This window comes from Trachypithecus francoisi, unplaced genomic scaffold (assembly GCF_009764315.1).
Source record: "Trachypithecus francoisi isolate TF-2019V2 unplaced genomic scaffold, Tfra_2.0 Lachesis_group13, whole genome shotgun sequence".
In the NCBI taxonomy this organism is placed as follows: domain Eukaryota; kingdom Metazoa; phylum Chordata; class Mammalia; order Primates; family Cercopithecidae; genus Trachypithecus; species Trachypithecus francoisi.
The window spans coordinates 56569568-56581940 of NW_022681458.1; the positions used below are offsets into that span (position 1 = coordinate 56569568).

Below are 12373 nucleotides of genomic sequence, written 5' to 3' on the forward strand. Positions count from 1 at the left end.
TCAGACTCAGATCTCAGTGTATTCTGGATACAAAGTGGTCCCCACCTTACTCTTCTAACTCAGTAGAGCTGGATCCCAGAGCAGAGGTCTTCATTTCATAGGAAGTAAGTATCTAGGAAAAAAAATTCCTTGAATGCCACTGCCTGTGGCCTTGGCACATGTTATTCTTATTATATATTTACATGACTAATTCTTTTTCATCTTTAATTTCTCAGATTAACTGTCCCCTCCTAACTGAAATCTTTGGTACTCAATTTAAGAATATTCTCCTTGTTTTAGCTCTGGAATGAGTCTTTTCCAGCCCACAAAACCTAATGTCTCTGTTAGAGAATGGTACTTAAAAACCAATAGCTTGGTGTTATTTGTGCTCATTGCTACTAGCATGTCACTGCTTCTAATCCAATTCTGATCCAGTACCATGTGCTACAGCCTATACTTTTCACTTTCCATATTTGCAACTACCTTCTATCATAGTGAGAAATCGGTTTCTTACTCTCCTCAATATATTGATTCATTTGTTCAAGTCTACAATGTGCACATACTAGTTTAAGAGTTATGATATTATATCACAACAAAGAAAGCAAAGCTTCTAGCTACAGTTCAGTATTGATTTCCAGTTTGATTTTTGAACTAAAATGTGCATTTAGTAAAATGAACAGATCTTCAAAATCAAATTTGTTGTGTTTTGACAAATGTATACATTCTTTTACCCACACAATCATTAATATATAGACCACTTTCATCTCCTTAGAAATCTCCTCATGTTCCCTAGTCAATTCCCCTAAGAAGAAATCATTAAAGATCTCTATATATATTTTTCATGGCAAATCCATTTTTTTCTGTTCTAGAACCACAGATAAATGGAATCATGCTGTATGTGTTCTTCTGTATCTGTATTCTGTCACTCAGCATCATCTTCATTAGACATATATTTTAACATGCAATTTTAAAAGTTGCATTATTAACAAAATATATGCAAAAATACAGTAGTGAAAGGTCATGTTTTTTAACTATCTTTCAGAAGTTACATTATAGAAGTATCTCCTGAGGCAGGCAGTGCTTCTACTGACTCACTCCCCCTCTTTCACTTTTGAATTAGGTCTACAACAGTCTTTCAGACAGAACAGTAGTACCTTATCATCTTTGATATCTATTATATATTTATACATACATTTGTTAACCTGGCCCCAGACTATTTGTCTTACTCATGACAAGACTTCTGTGCTCTAAGGACATCTTATTGCTACAAAACATTGAAGTATTTTCTTTAAAAATTAATAACAGATACAGTGAAATAGCAGGCAAAAATATAACGGAAATGTATCTAATATTATTTCAAAATGTGCATTTCAGGGAATGTTTTACTTTAAAAGATGCAAATAATATGGATCTTATCCCCCAAAAATGACAGGCAATTAAAAACCATGAAAATAAATGAATTCATTTTGCATATTTTGTCTACAAGAGGATAGAATAGTAACAATGAAAAAGTTTTTTTTATATTTAAAGGAGAAGCATAACAATTTAATTTAAAAACTTATTAAAATTAATGACGACTTTTCAAAAAATAGTAAGGTTGGAGAATCATAATTAAGTATATAAATATTGGTATTTAATGTTGCTGACTTTGGGGTTCAAAATTAGAGAACCCTGTAGACAGTAAGGGTAATTTTTGAAGAAACTGCTTTCCAATTTCATCAAATTGTTCCTAGCAATATATCCAGCAAAAATTAAATGTTTGCTGACTCTATTTCTCTTTTCAATAAATAAGGAGTTAATAGAAGTACTATAAACAAAAGAAAAAGAGATAACTGCATTTATAGAATTAATGCTGCTGAAATTTTGAAGCCAAAATATTCAAAAATTTACAGATTGAATATGTTATTTCAAACTGGGCCAATCTTTGATTTTCAAAAGCTCATAAAGATGATTTTAAAAGACATGTTAAAATAAGCTGAAGATACTGGTCATAATTACTAAATCTCTGAAGATAATTGGTTATACCAAGCCCTTTATGCTAATTTTGAAACCCATAGTGTGTCTGCTTTTTCTCCCTCCAAAGTTAGCTTTTTCTTTGACTGACACCCTGTAGGAAACTGTGTATAGACATTTGGTGACTTTTTTACTTACTGTATTACTAAATTTTCTTCTATATGAGCTTGTATCTTATAAACCTTCAACATTTCCATATGATATTTTTCAAATATTCTAATGTGTTCCTACATTTTAAACCCAAAACCATTTACATGTAAAACCAAAGAACAAAATTATCATCATTTCTCAACTAACGTTAAGATGTACATCTTTATTATACACAATCCTATCTGTCTGGGGCAGATAACCACTGCTGTTATACTCGCAAGCCTTGAAACAGTGGTATTCAGTAAGTCATTTGTGGACTGCTAAGAGGTACTCAAACTATTAGCTCTCTGTAACAAGATAAGGAGCTTTAGAGAGAATGTACATCTACCATATGACAAAGCACATGGGTTTATTTGCTCCCCTGACTTCCTACTTCTTTTTATAGCAAGACTTTTTGATGTAAGAAGTTTTGTATCAATTAACACACTGATACAAGCTCATTAACTCATTGCACATTGGCATTTTGAGTAGCATTCTTCTAAACCAGGGTTCTGCAAACATTTTCTTTAAAGAACCAGATATTAAGTATTGTAGATTATTTTTGAAGTAGTTTGCTATTTAGCATGAAAATACCTATGTAAGTGGATGTTTATGACTATGTTCTAATAAAACTTTATTGATGAATACTGGCATTTGAATATCATAAATGATAACATGTCACAAAATACTGTTTTGATTTTTCTCCATCCATTTAAATATGTAAAAGGTATTCTTAGCTTGTGAGCCATTAAAAAAGTAGTTTGCTAACTCCTGACTTAAGCAATTTTCTAATTATCACTTAGATTGTTACTTGTGTAAATCTTCTCTAACTTTTCTATCAGATTTAGTATTCTTCCTCCTGCACTTCAGAATTCATGTACACCTACAAAGTACTTTATGGAGATTAATTTGTGTGGCAATGATTTTTCCTCGCAGAAGACTGAAGTAATTTATCTAAGGTTCTTAGTCTATGAAGTGTGGCTGGGATTAGAGCCCAAAAGTCTTGCACCAGAGTGTGTGTTTTAGTCACACATCTATCTGCCATCTACTACTAAGTAGGGATGGAGGAACAGAACTCAATAGGTAGAAAAGGAAGCATATTTTGGAGATTCAGTGAATTCGCATTTAGGAGATCAGATTATCTAGGAGCTTTGTTGTACTTTGAACAAATTACTTAAGGTTTTGGGCTTCTGATTTTTTTTAATCTGGAAATTTAAAGGATATTACATATCCTTTAAATATATTTAAATTCAGATATAGGTTTAAATATATTAAACTTAGATATTCTCTAAGTTTCTCACATTTTTCCATTTTTATGATTCTAGGATATCGGGAAACTATAGAATCAGGGAATGGTTTATATAGTGGATAACCAAAATACACAGATTTGTATATTCAAAAGACAAGAGAAAATGAGTGACAAAGAAGGTTATATACAAACAGAATAATATTTTTAATGATTCATTAATTAAAGACAATGCTGCAAATAATTCAGTAAATACTTTACTACGTGGCACACTGATTTTGCCAACAGAGTAATGAAGTTGGATTCTGGCTAGATTACAGTACTTGCAGATATGGCTTCTGCAAATTTGGGAACTTCCCAAGCATTTACCTCAGCACCTTCAGACAAAGTCTGCAATCACGTGTTTCTCTGACTAATTTATAGTAACAGGAGAACAGAACAAAAATTCCTAGCTTCACCAGATTGTAGATACTAACTCTCCTGATCTCAGTTTACATAATCACCAACAGTGATACTCTATCAGGTACTGTCTGGAATTTAAGTCCATACAACACTCGTGTTTAATGTTCCTGTCATTTTTCTGTAACAGCCCAAATACATAAAAGCTCCATTGATTTCTACTGTCACATGCATGTTATTCTGAGACTATTTTGCTCATCAAATTTCCCCACTAGCTTCCTCCAGTATTTTTCCACCGGGTTCTCTGTAAACTTTATTCCTTGGTTTAATAGTCATGCAGAATATCAAACCACTCCAAGGAAACCTGGTGAATCCTGAATTTGTTCATAGGAAGAATGAAGGATGCTAAATCCTTTAGCTACCATTTTTTTGCAGACTGGGAGATAAAGTTGATGTCTTTCCAGTTCTTCAGAAGCATACCCCCAAATTACTTCTCCTTAGACTATTTTTAAAAATACTTCATTTCACTTTATTGCACTTCTCAAATGCTATATATGCCTTCCTAGACATGGAGGCTAATTCTCTATTGATTTTAATACACAGTTCAGTCTTAACTACTTCAACTGCTGCAGAACAGATAAATTGTTCAGATGATATTCTGTGGAACTATATCCCTGGTAGGTAAAATATATGGGTTGCCAGTATTAATTAAAATACAGAATACCTAGTTAAACTTGAGGTTCAGATAAATAGCATTTTTTTTTTCAGCAGAAGCATCCTGTTGTCTCACCTTTTAATAATGATAAGTTATAAGTGTTACAATAATACAAATAATGACTAATATTTATTGTTGATAAGGCAAGTGAAGAATTGCTTCTTCCAGGAAGCCAAGCTGGAGACCCCCAGGCTGAGGTACACACTTCTTTTTATTTTCCAATATTATTACTATTGTGATATGTTTTACCCATATGTCTATTGCAGTACATTTATCTGTGCTTGTTTCTTTTACCGCTTCTTAACTTTGATTCTTGATGGGAAAAAGTCTGTATCTATCTTATTTATTCATTTATTTTTCTAGTCCTAGTACATGGCTAAGCATCTGACAGATAGCAAATTGTTCATTCTTACTGAATAAAACATTAAATTCCTGGTGTCTTATATGTAGAGCAGTAATTCAATCTAAGCAAATCACTTTTTAGAACACAATGGGCTGTAACTCAAAGGTATATTAATTTTCAGTGTAAAATTTTTTATGGTTTTATTCCCATTTATGTCAGAACATCTCTTCTATATTCAATCTTAAAGTATGCATTGTATAAACATTTCAAGTTCTCATATAATATATAGGAGTAAATCAACGTTACTTTAGCTGTCAGTAAGAAATAATATATTAAAGGCAGAAGATTTCTATACTACTTATTGGCCCACTGTTAGGTGAGTTGACACTGGAAGATACAATGTGGAATATGAATACCTGTGGCACATTATCATTAATCTTCTTGGAAATGAATAAATTTCTTTTAGCTTAATTTCCCAGATACCTACTTCATTGAATTCTTTCTAATAGCACTTTCAGAGTGAAACACTTTATTTTTATGTGATGTATATGCAAATATTAAATTTAACTCATGTATTAAGAAAAGCCTATTCTTTTTTGGAAGCAGTGTAGAACACCAATACTGCATTTCCCAAGATCTGCACCAAATCAAAATATCTCTTATTGACTAAATACAATTGTATTGATTATGCTTGTAGTTATTTTGTACTATGCTTTTAGAGATTGTAGTTATTATGAACAAGTTTCTAAAAATAAGACAATTTAAGCAAATGACAGTAAAGTAGTTGAATACATTTTATGTAATGTGTGGTATGGGCAGGTAGAACACATATCAATAACATGTAACAAGAAGCAAATGGTTCCTCCTAATTTTATTTGTCTTTCCAGCTAGTAAATGGATGTTTCTTGAATTACTCAAATCTCTAGTCTTTGTTCTCTCTGTTGAGATCTGACAGATGGGAGCTCAGCAGCAGCCATGCAGAATGTTCTGAATGTGACATGTGTACAGATCAGATGATATCATCTTCCCCAAGAGGCTCGCTTAGCCCTCTTCAGCAACTTTGACCTGCTTTAGCCAATGCATTCCCACAGGAAGAATTTTTGGAATTTTCTATGAATAAAAATAACCCTAGATCACGTACCATAGCGATTTTTCATCTTCCTTTATCATGAGCAAAAAAACATACTTTTCCACATAAACGTTAGTCATTTTTTAATTTAATAGTGATGATCATTTTTTCTTTAAGTATTATTACTTTAAAAATCTGTTGTGCTAAGACATTTGGACTATATATTTGATGGCAGAAATGCAAGCCCAGTTGAATTTAAAATATATTCAAAATATGATGATAGAATTATTTTTAGGTACAGTTTTAAAATTTTGGTGATCACTAGTATTGGTCTAATTTTAACTCACTAATGAAGTAATACTGACTTTTAAAAAACATTCAAATGGGCTGTTTTGATTGGAGTTTGAAAGGAAATTCCTAATGTTTCCTCTTCCAACTTCTTTCTAAAGTGAAAACACAGGAAAACAATAGGAAACACAAACAAAAGACTCATAGTACTGTAAATCAAGACTGGCAAAAAGTATCATGCCAAAATTCACAGTAATTTTAAAGCAGTAATAACTGGACTTAAGAAAAGCTTAACCAGGGTTGACAAATTATGGGCTCATATTATGAGAAAGACAGGCTGAGTAAAGACAGTTAATTTCTTTTTAACTTTTCCAGTGGTGCCCTTTGACTCAACAAATCAGAACATGCCATAGGGAGAAACAGCAACTGTCCATCCCACCTCTCAGATGGTTCTTTGTGATGAGCGTCATCACCATTTGCCTTGTTTGCTACCCTCATAAATCCAGATTAGTTAGGAACTGACAATACCAGAAACTCTCACAAATTATATAGGTACATGGATCTTTGTATTTAAAGTGTGGAGTATAAAAAATCTTGTTTAATCAGAAGAAAGACAAGAAATTATAATCAGAGAAATAATAATAAATTAACCAATGAAAAAATACTATTATTGCCTTCAACTGATAGATATAAATGTGAAAGACTAGATATCGTACATAACTTTCCCAAGATCATGCTGTGATTTTTAGCAAGTATAAATTATAATGCAGGAATGTGAATTCATATTATCTAATTTCAGGATGTAGAGTTTTAAAAACAATAGTCATTGACACAGTTAAACTAATAATAAGCGTTAATAGTGCTTATTCTGTGGCAAGCACTGTGCTAGATCATCTACATGTATACTATCATTAAGTATTCTCAACAATTGTGTGAGATGTGTTTATGATACCCATTTTATCAATCAGAAAGAAGACTGGCAAGTATAAATGTCTTGCCAAATTTCACACCTCTGCCACTGATGTTGTGACAGAATTGATTCATGTTGTTGTGGAAACCTTATCTAGACTGCACCAATCTAATTTTTTTTTTATTTGGAATTCTCAACTGTGTAACAGAGCCTCTTATATTTCTATATGTGGATAAACTGTAAGGTAGCTCTGAGTGACTATATCCTGCTATGCAGACTGGGAAATGAGGGTGATGGCAGGAGCAACAGAAATGAACAAAAACAATAACCTGAAAGCAGACGGAAAAAGAGATGAGAAAAAGAATCCAGATCTATTTCCAATCTCATTGTTGCACTTATCTGACACCAAGTTGCATTCTAGTTCTGGGTTTGTGCCTAATCCCTTTGTGTTTATGCAATAAAGTTTATTTTTGCTAAATTTAGATGGAGTTGTTTTATACAATAGTTAAGCATGTTAATAAAAAACATAAGTAATGTTGATTATTATTTTGTAGTGGAATTGTTAATTCATATTTTATTGTTTATTCCTTATTATATTAATGTTATATTATTCTAATGAATTACATTAAGTACTAGATTAAACAAAAATAATTTTAATGATTTTAGCTGATAAATGCACATTCAGATATATATTAAGAAGTAGTTATCAAATTTGTCTGAACAATATAGAGAAATACTGAGCTTGAATCAGAAATCTGTGATTCAAGCTTTGCAGAAATGTTCATTAAAGCATTTTTAGTAATCTTTTTAGTTTACACTTACTTTTAAGAGACACTTTAGAGAAAAGTTTCTATGTATGCACACTCATTCAACTTTAACTGAAAAAATTTACTCACATACAAATGCTTTTTCTTTTCCTAAAGAAAACGTCAAAAAATTCATGACAAGTGATGCAAAAAGATGATACTCCAATATTAATGAGAGGTCAGAAAATACAATGGATAGTTTTATGTGTAGAAATATCTAAATGTAACTGAATGATATCTGGTAAACATCATGGGTGAAGTTATAGACTTACTGAAACTATATGTTTTTATGTTTTCAACGTAAATGCTAAAAGTCAAATCTAATTCTTTAAATAATATTTTGCAATTCCTGCCATCATGTGATAATTGGACTAAGTATTTGTATTAAAAATATAATATCAAATTATAAGATATTATTTTTCTAAATTAGGGCACATATTTGAGAAAAAATGTAAGGATCAGAACTAAGATAATTTGTAATTTCAGGACAGACCAATTATTTATTCCCTCTCTAAGCTTCTATTATTAGCATCTTCATAACCATTACGTCATTTTTATTTTACATTGAAAAAGCAAAATCTTACTGATCTGGTCTCAGTGGTTTTTGGAAGGAGTAACTGATACATTATTTTAGAATTCAAACTACATGTTATTATAACTTGCTTTTAATATCAATAAAATGAATAAAATGCCTTTATTTTCTTATTTTAACTATTCAAAAGTACTTATTTCAAATAGGTCAATATTTCCTTCATGAATATTCAAATTTCAAAAACATTTATGTTTTTTAAATGCTATTTTATCTACCTGAATTTTGTTTTTTCATGGATAGCTACTGCAAGTTTAAAATCCATTGTATATAAAATTTACTTTTTAAGAAATAATTTATAGGATTATTTTACATGTTCTTCTCAATAAGCAATTGCAAAATGAGACACTCTTTTAGTCTACCTTTCACTTGTTATTAGAAATACGATGCAGTCAGTTTGGCTCCTGACTTCCTCGACTACTGCTATTTATTTATACATCATGGCAAAATAATCAGTATTGTTTCATATGAGCCAATTAACACATGAAGAAACACCTAATTTTGGCCTCAGAATAAAGCTATATTTCTTTTCTTTTCTTTTCTTTCTTTTTTTTTTTTTGGAGATGGTGTCTCGCTCTGTCGCCCAGGCTGGAGTGCGGTGGCGCCATCTTGGCTCACTGCAAGCTCTGCCTCCCGGGTTTACGCCATTCTCCTGCCTCAGCCTCCCGGGTAGCTGGGACTACAGGTGCCCATCACCACGCCCGGCTAATTTTTTTTAGTGTTTTTAGTTGAGACAGGGTTTCACCGTGTTAGCCGGGATGGTCTCGATTTCCTAACCTTGTGATCTGCCCGCCTTGGCCTCCCAAAGAGCTGGGATTACAGTCGTGAGCCACTGTGCCTGGTTAGAATAAAGCTATTATTTCTGCTGACTTACTGACAAAAATCGATTATATGCCGTTAGGTATAAAGTGTAAATGGCTCAAAAACATCCCAGATACATACATCTGACAGTGTATGTATTTGTCAGGGTTCTTCAGAAAAACAGAACCAAGAGTTTATAGAAATGCCCCTCCCTCCTCCCTCCCTCCCTCCGTCTCTCCCGCTTTTTTCTTTCTTTCTTTTTCTTTCCTTCCTTCCTTCCTTCCTTTCTTTTCTTTCTTTTTCTTTCCTTCCTTCCTTCCTTCCTTCCTTCCTTCCTTCCTTCCTTCCTTCTTCCTTCCTTCCTTCCTTCCTTCCTTCCTTCCTTTCTTTTCTTTCTTTCTTCTTTCTTCTTTCTTTCTTTCTTTCTTCTTTCTCTCTTTCTTTCTTTCCTTTCTCTTTCTTTCCTTCTTTCTCTCTTTCTTTTTCTCTTTCTCTCTTTTTCTCTCCCTCCCTCCCTCCCTCTCTCTTTCTCTCTTTTCTCTTTCTCTTTCTCTTTTCTTTCTTTCTTTCTTTTTCTTTCTCTCTCTCTGTCTCTAACTAGTACTATAACTACTGAAGATATTGAATTCATTGTTAAACATCTTTCAACAAACTAAGCCCCAGACAAGACAGGTCAGATGTTTTCATTGGCAAGATCTATCAAAATAAATAATACTAATTTTACAAAAAAAAGCAATAAATAATACTAAATGTACAAAAATATTTCTAGAAAATAAAAGATGAGGCACATTCCAATTTATTTTATGAGGCATATATTACACTGATACCAAAGCCAAAAACTCTTTTTACATGAAAAGAAAGCTACAGAGTAATATTCTTCATGGAAATGGATAAAAGCATCAGCATAATTATTACCATCATTATCATAATCATTCTCTCTCTCTCTCTCAAATAAATGTCATGTCAGAGTAGAATTTATTTTAAGAGGTTTGTTCAGCTTTCAAGAATCAATGAGTGTAATGTAACCTAAAAATAATAATAATAAATAACCAGGCCGGGCGCGGTGGCTCAAGCCTGTAATCCCAGCACTTTGGGAGGCCGAGACGGGCGGATCACAAGGTCAGGAGATCGAGACCATCCTGGCTAACACGGTGAAACCCCGTCTCTACTAAAAATACAAAAAAAAAACTAGCCGGGCGAGGTGGTGGCGCCTGTAGTCCCAGCTACTCGGAAGGCTGAGGCAGGAGAATGGCGTGAACCCGGGAGGCAGAGCTTGCAGTGAGCTGAGATCCGGCCACTGCACTCCAGCCTGGGTGACAGAGGGAGACTCCGTCTCAAAAAAAAAAATAAAAATAAAAATAAATAAATAAATAAATAAATAACCATAACACAAGATCCTCTTGATAGACGCAGCATGCGTTTGGCAAAGTCCAGGGTCTATGTTTGTTTTGAATGAAACTCTTGAGTTTCATTATCAATTCGGTAGCTATTGTCCCCAACAGCCACTACCGGCCTGAACAAAAGCACACTACCAGGGGATCCATTGCATCCCTTTGGGTAGCCTTGCCATCAGGGTTCAGATTGCAGGCAGAGCTTCAAGGACACAATCAAATATGAAAGCTTAAGAGTTTTTAGTACTCACAGACACTGAGGAGTACATGGTATACCTGGAGGTTAAGAAACTGAGGCAGGGAGAGAGAAGAGACTATTGCCACAAGTGGTAAACATAAGGAAATAGGGTATGGGTCGCTTATATGCAAATGCCTGAATGGTTTATTAAAGGGAAGCAGTAGGAAAGAGGGGAGTCTATTCTGTGAGACTAGGCAAGAGAGATGCCTCTAAGTTCTATCTCTGGTCCGTGACTTGAGACATTTAAGTGTGATGTAGAATGAGAAACTATGTCAAGGGTGACTGAACTCTGCCTCTGGCATGAGAAAGCTAAACTTTCATCAAAAATGGATGTCAAGACAAAGTAAAGTTATAAGCATTCACTACAATATGTTATAAAAATTTCTGCACAAATGAAAGATCACTTTCTCAACTTGATAAAGACCTCATGAAAACCTATAACTAACATCACACTAAATGCTCAAAGATTGAATGTGTTCCCCATAAGATAATAAACAAGAAAATATGTCTGATCTCACCATTCCTTTTCAAAGTTGTAGTGAAGATTCTAGTTAGCAAATCAGGAGAGTAAAATGATGTGTATATATAGTGGAAAGAAACAGTCTCTTTTCACAGTTGTCCTCCCTATGTGGAGAGTCTCAAGGAATCCAAAAAGAACTGCTAAATAGAATAACATATTTAGTAAATTCACAGGATGAGAAGTCATTATTTAAAAATCAATTGCATTTCTACATAGCTGGGAATTGAAATTTTGGGAAGAAACATATGTAAATACCAATAAATACCAATATATTTGAAATTTGTATGAATAATTACACTAAAATATTTGTAAGATTTTTATACTGAAAATCATAAAACATTTGGTAAGAAAAAACAAATAAGGCCTAAAATTATGGGTAGATATATGTGTTCTTGGGTTGGGAAAAAAATGCCCAAATATCAATTCTCTTCTAAACTATCTATAGATGCAGGGTAATCTCAAACAAACTTCATCAGCAATTTTGTGTTCACAAGCTGACTCTATAATTTATATAGAAAACAAGGCATGTAGAAGAGCAAAGATAATTTTGAAAAGGAAGATCAAATTTTGCAGATCTACACTGCTTTATTGTAACAACAACTATAAAGCTACAATAATGAAGATAGTGTGGCATTGCCAAAAGTATAAACCCACGGATCAATGGAACAGAAAAGAAAATGCAGACAAAGATTTATGCAAATATGGTTATTTCATGCTTTGTAAGGTGGTCAAAGATTAATAATGGATAGCCTTTTTAATGAATAAATAGGTAACAATAGAACAACCATGTACAACAATGTTTCTCTACTCCTAATGGCATCACATACAAAAATTAGCTTAAAATGGATGGTAGACATAAAGCTAGGGAATTTCTAGGAAAAAAGTATAGGGAAATCTTTGGGACATTGTGCCATTTGGTTATGCAGAGATTATGTAG

The 12373-nt window shown here is 33.0% G+C and overlaps 1 long non-coding RNA gene across 1 annotated transcript; it reads right to left on the bottom strand.

Annotated features, from left to right (window-relative positions):
• Nucleotides 1-5594: 5594 nt before the first annotated feature.
• Nucleotides 5595-6339, bottom strand: LOC117095356. The gene is made up of 2 exons (XR_004441937.1): nucleotides 6259-6339; nucleotides 5595-5934 (listed from the first exon to the last, which is right to left on the bottom strand). It is a non-coding gene; the product is annotated as an uncharacterized LOC117095356 (long non-coding RNA).
• Nucleotides 6340-12373: the final 6034 nt, after the last annotated feature.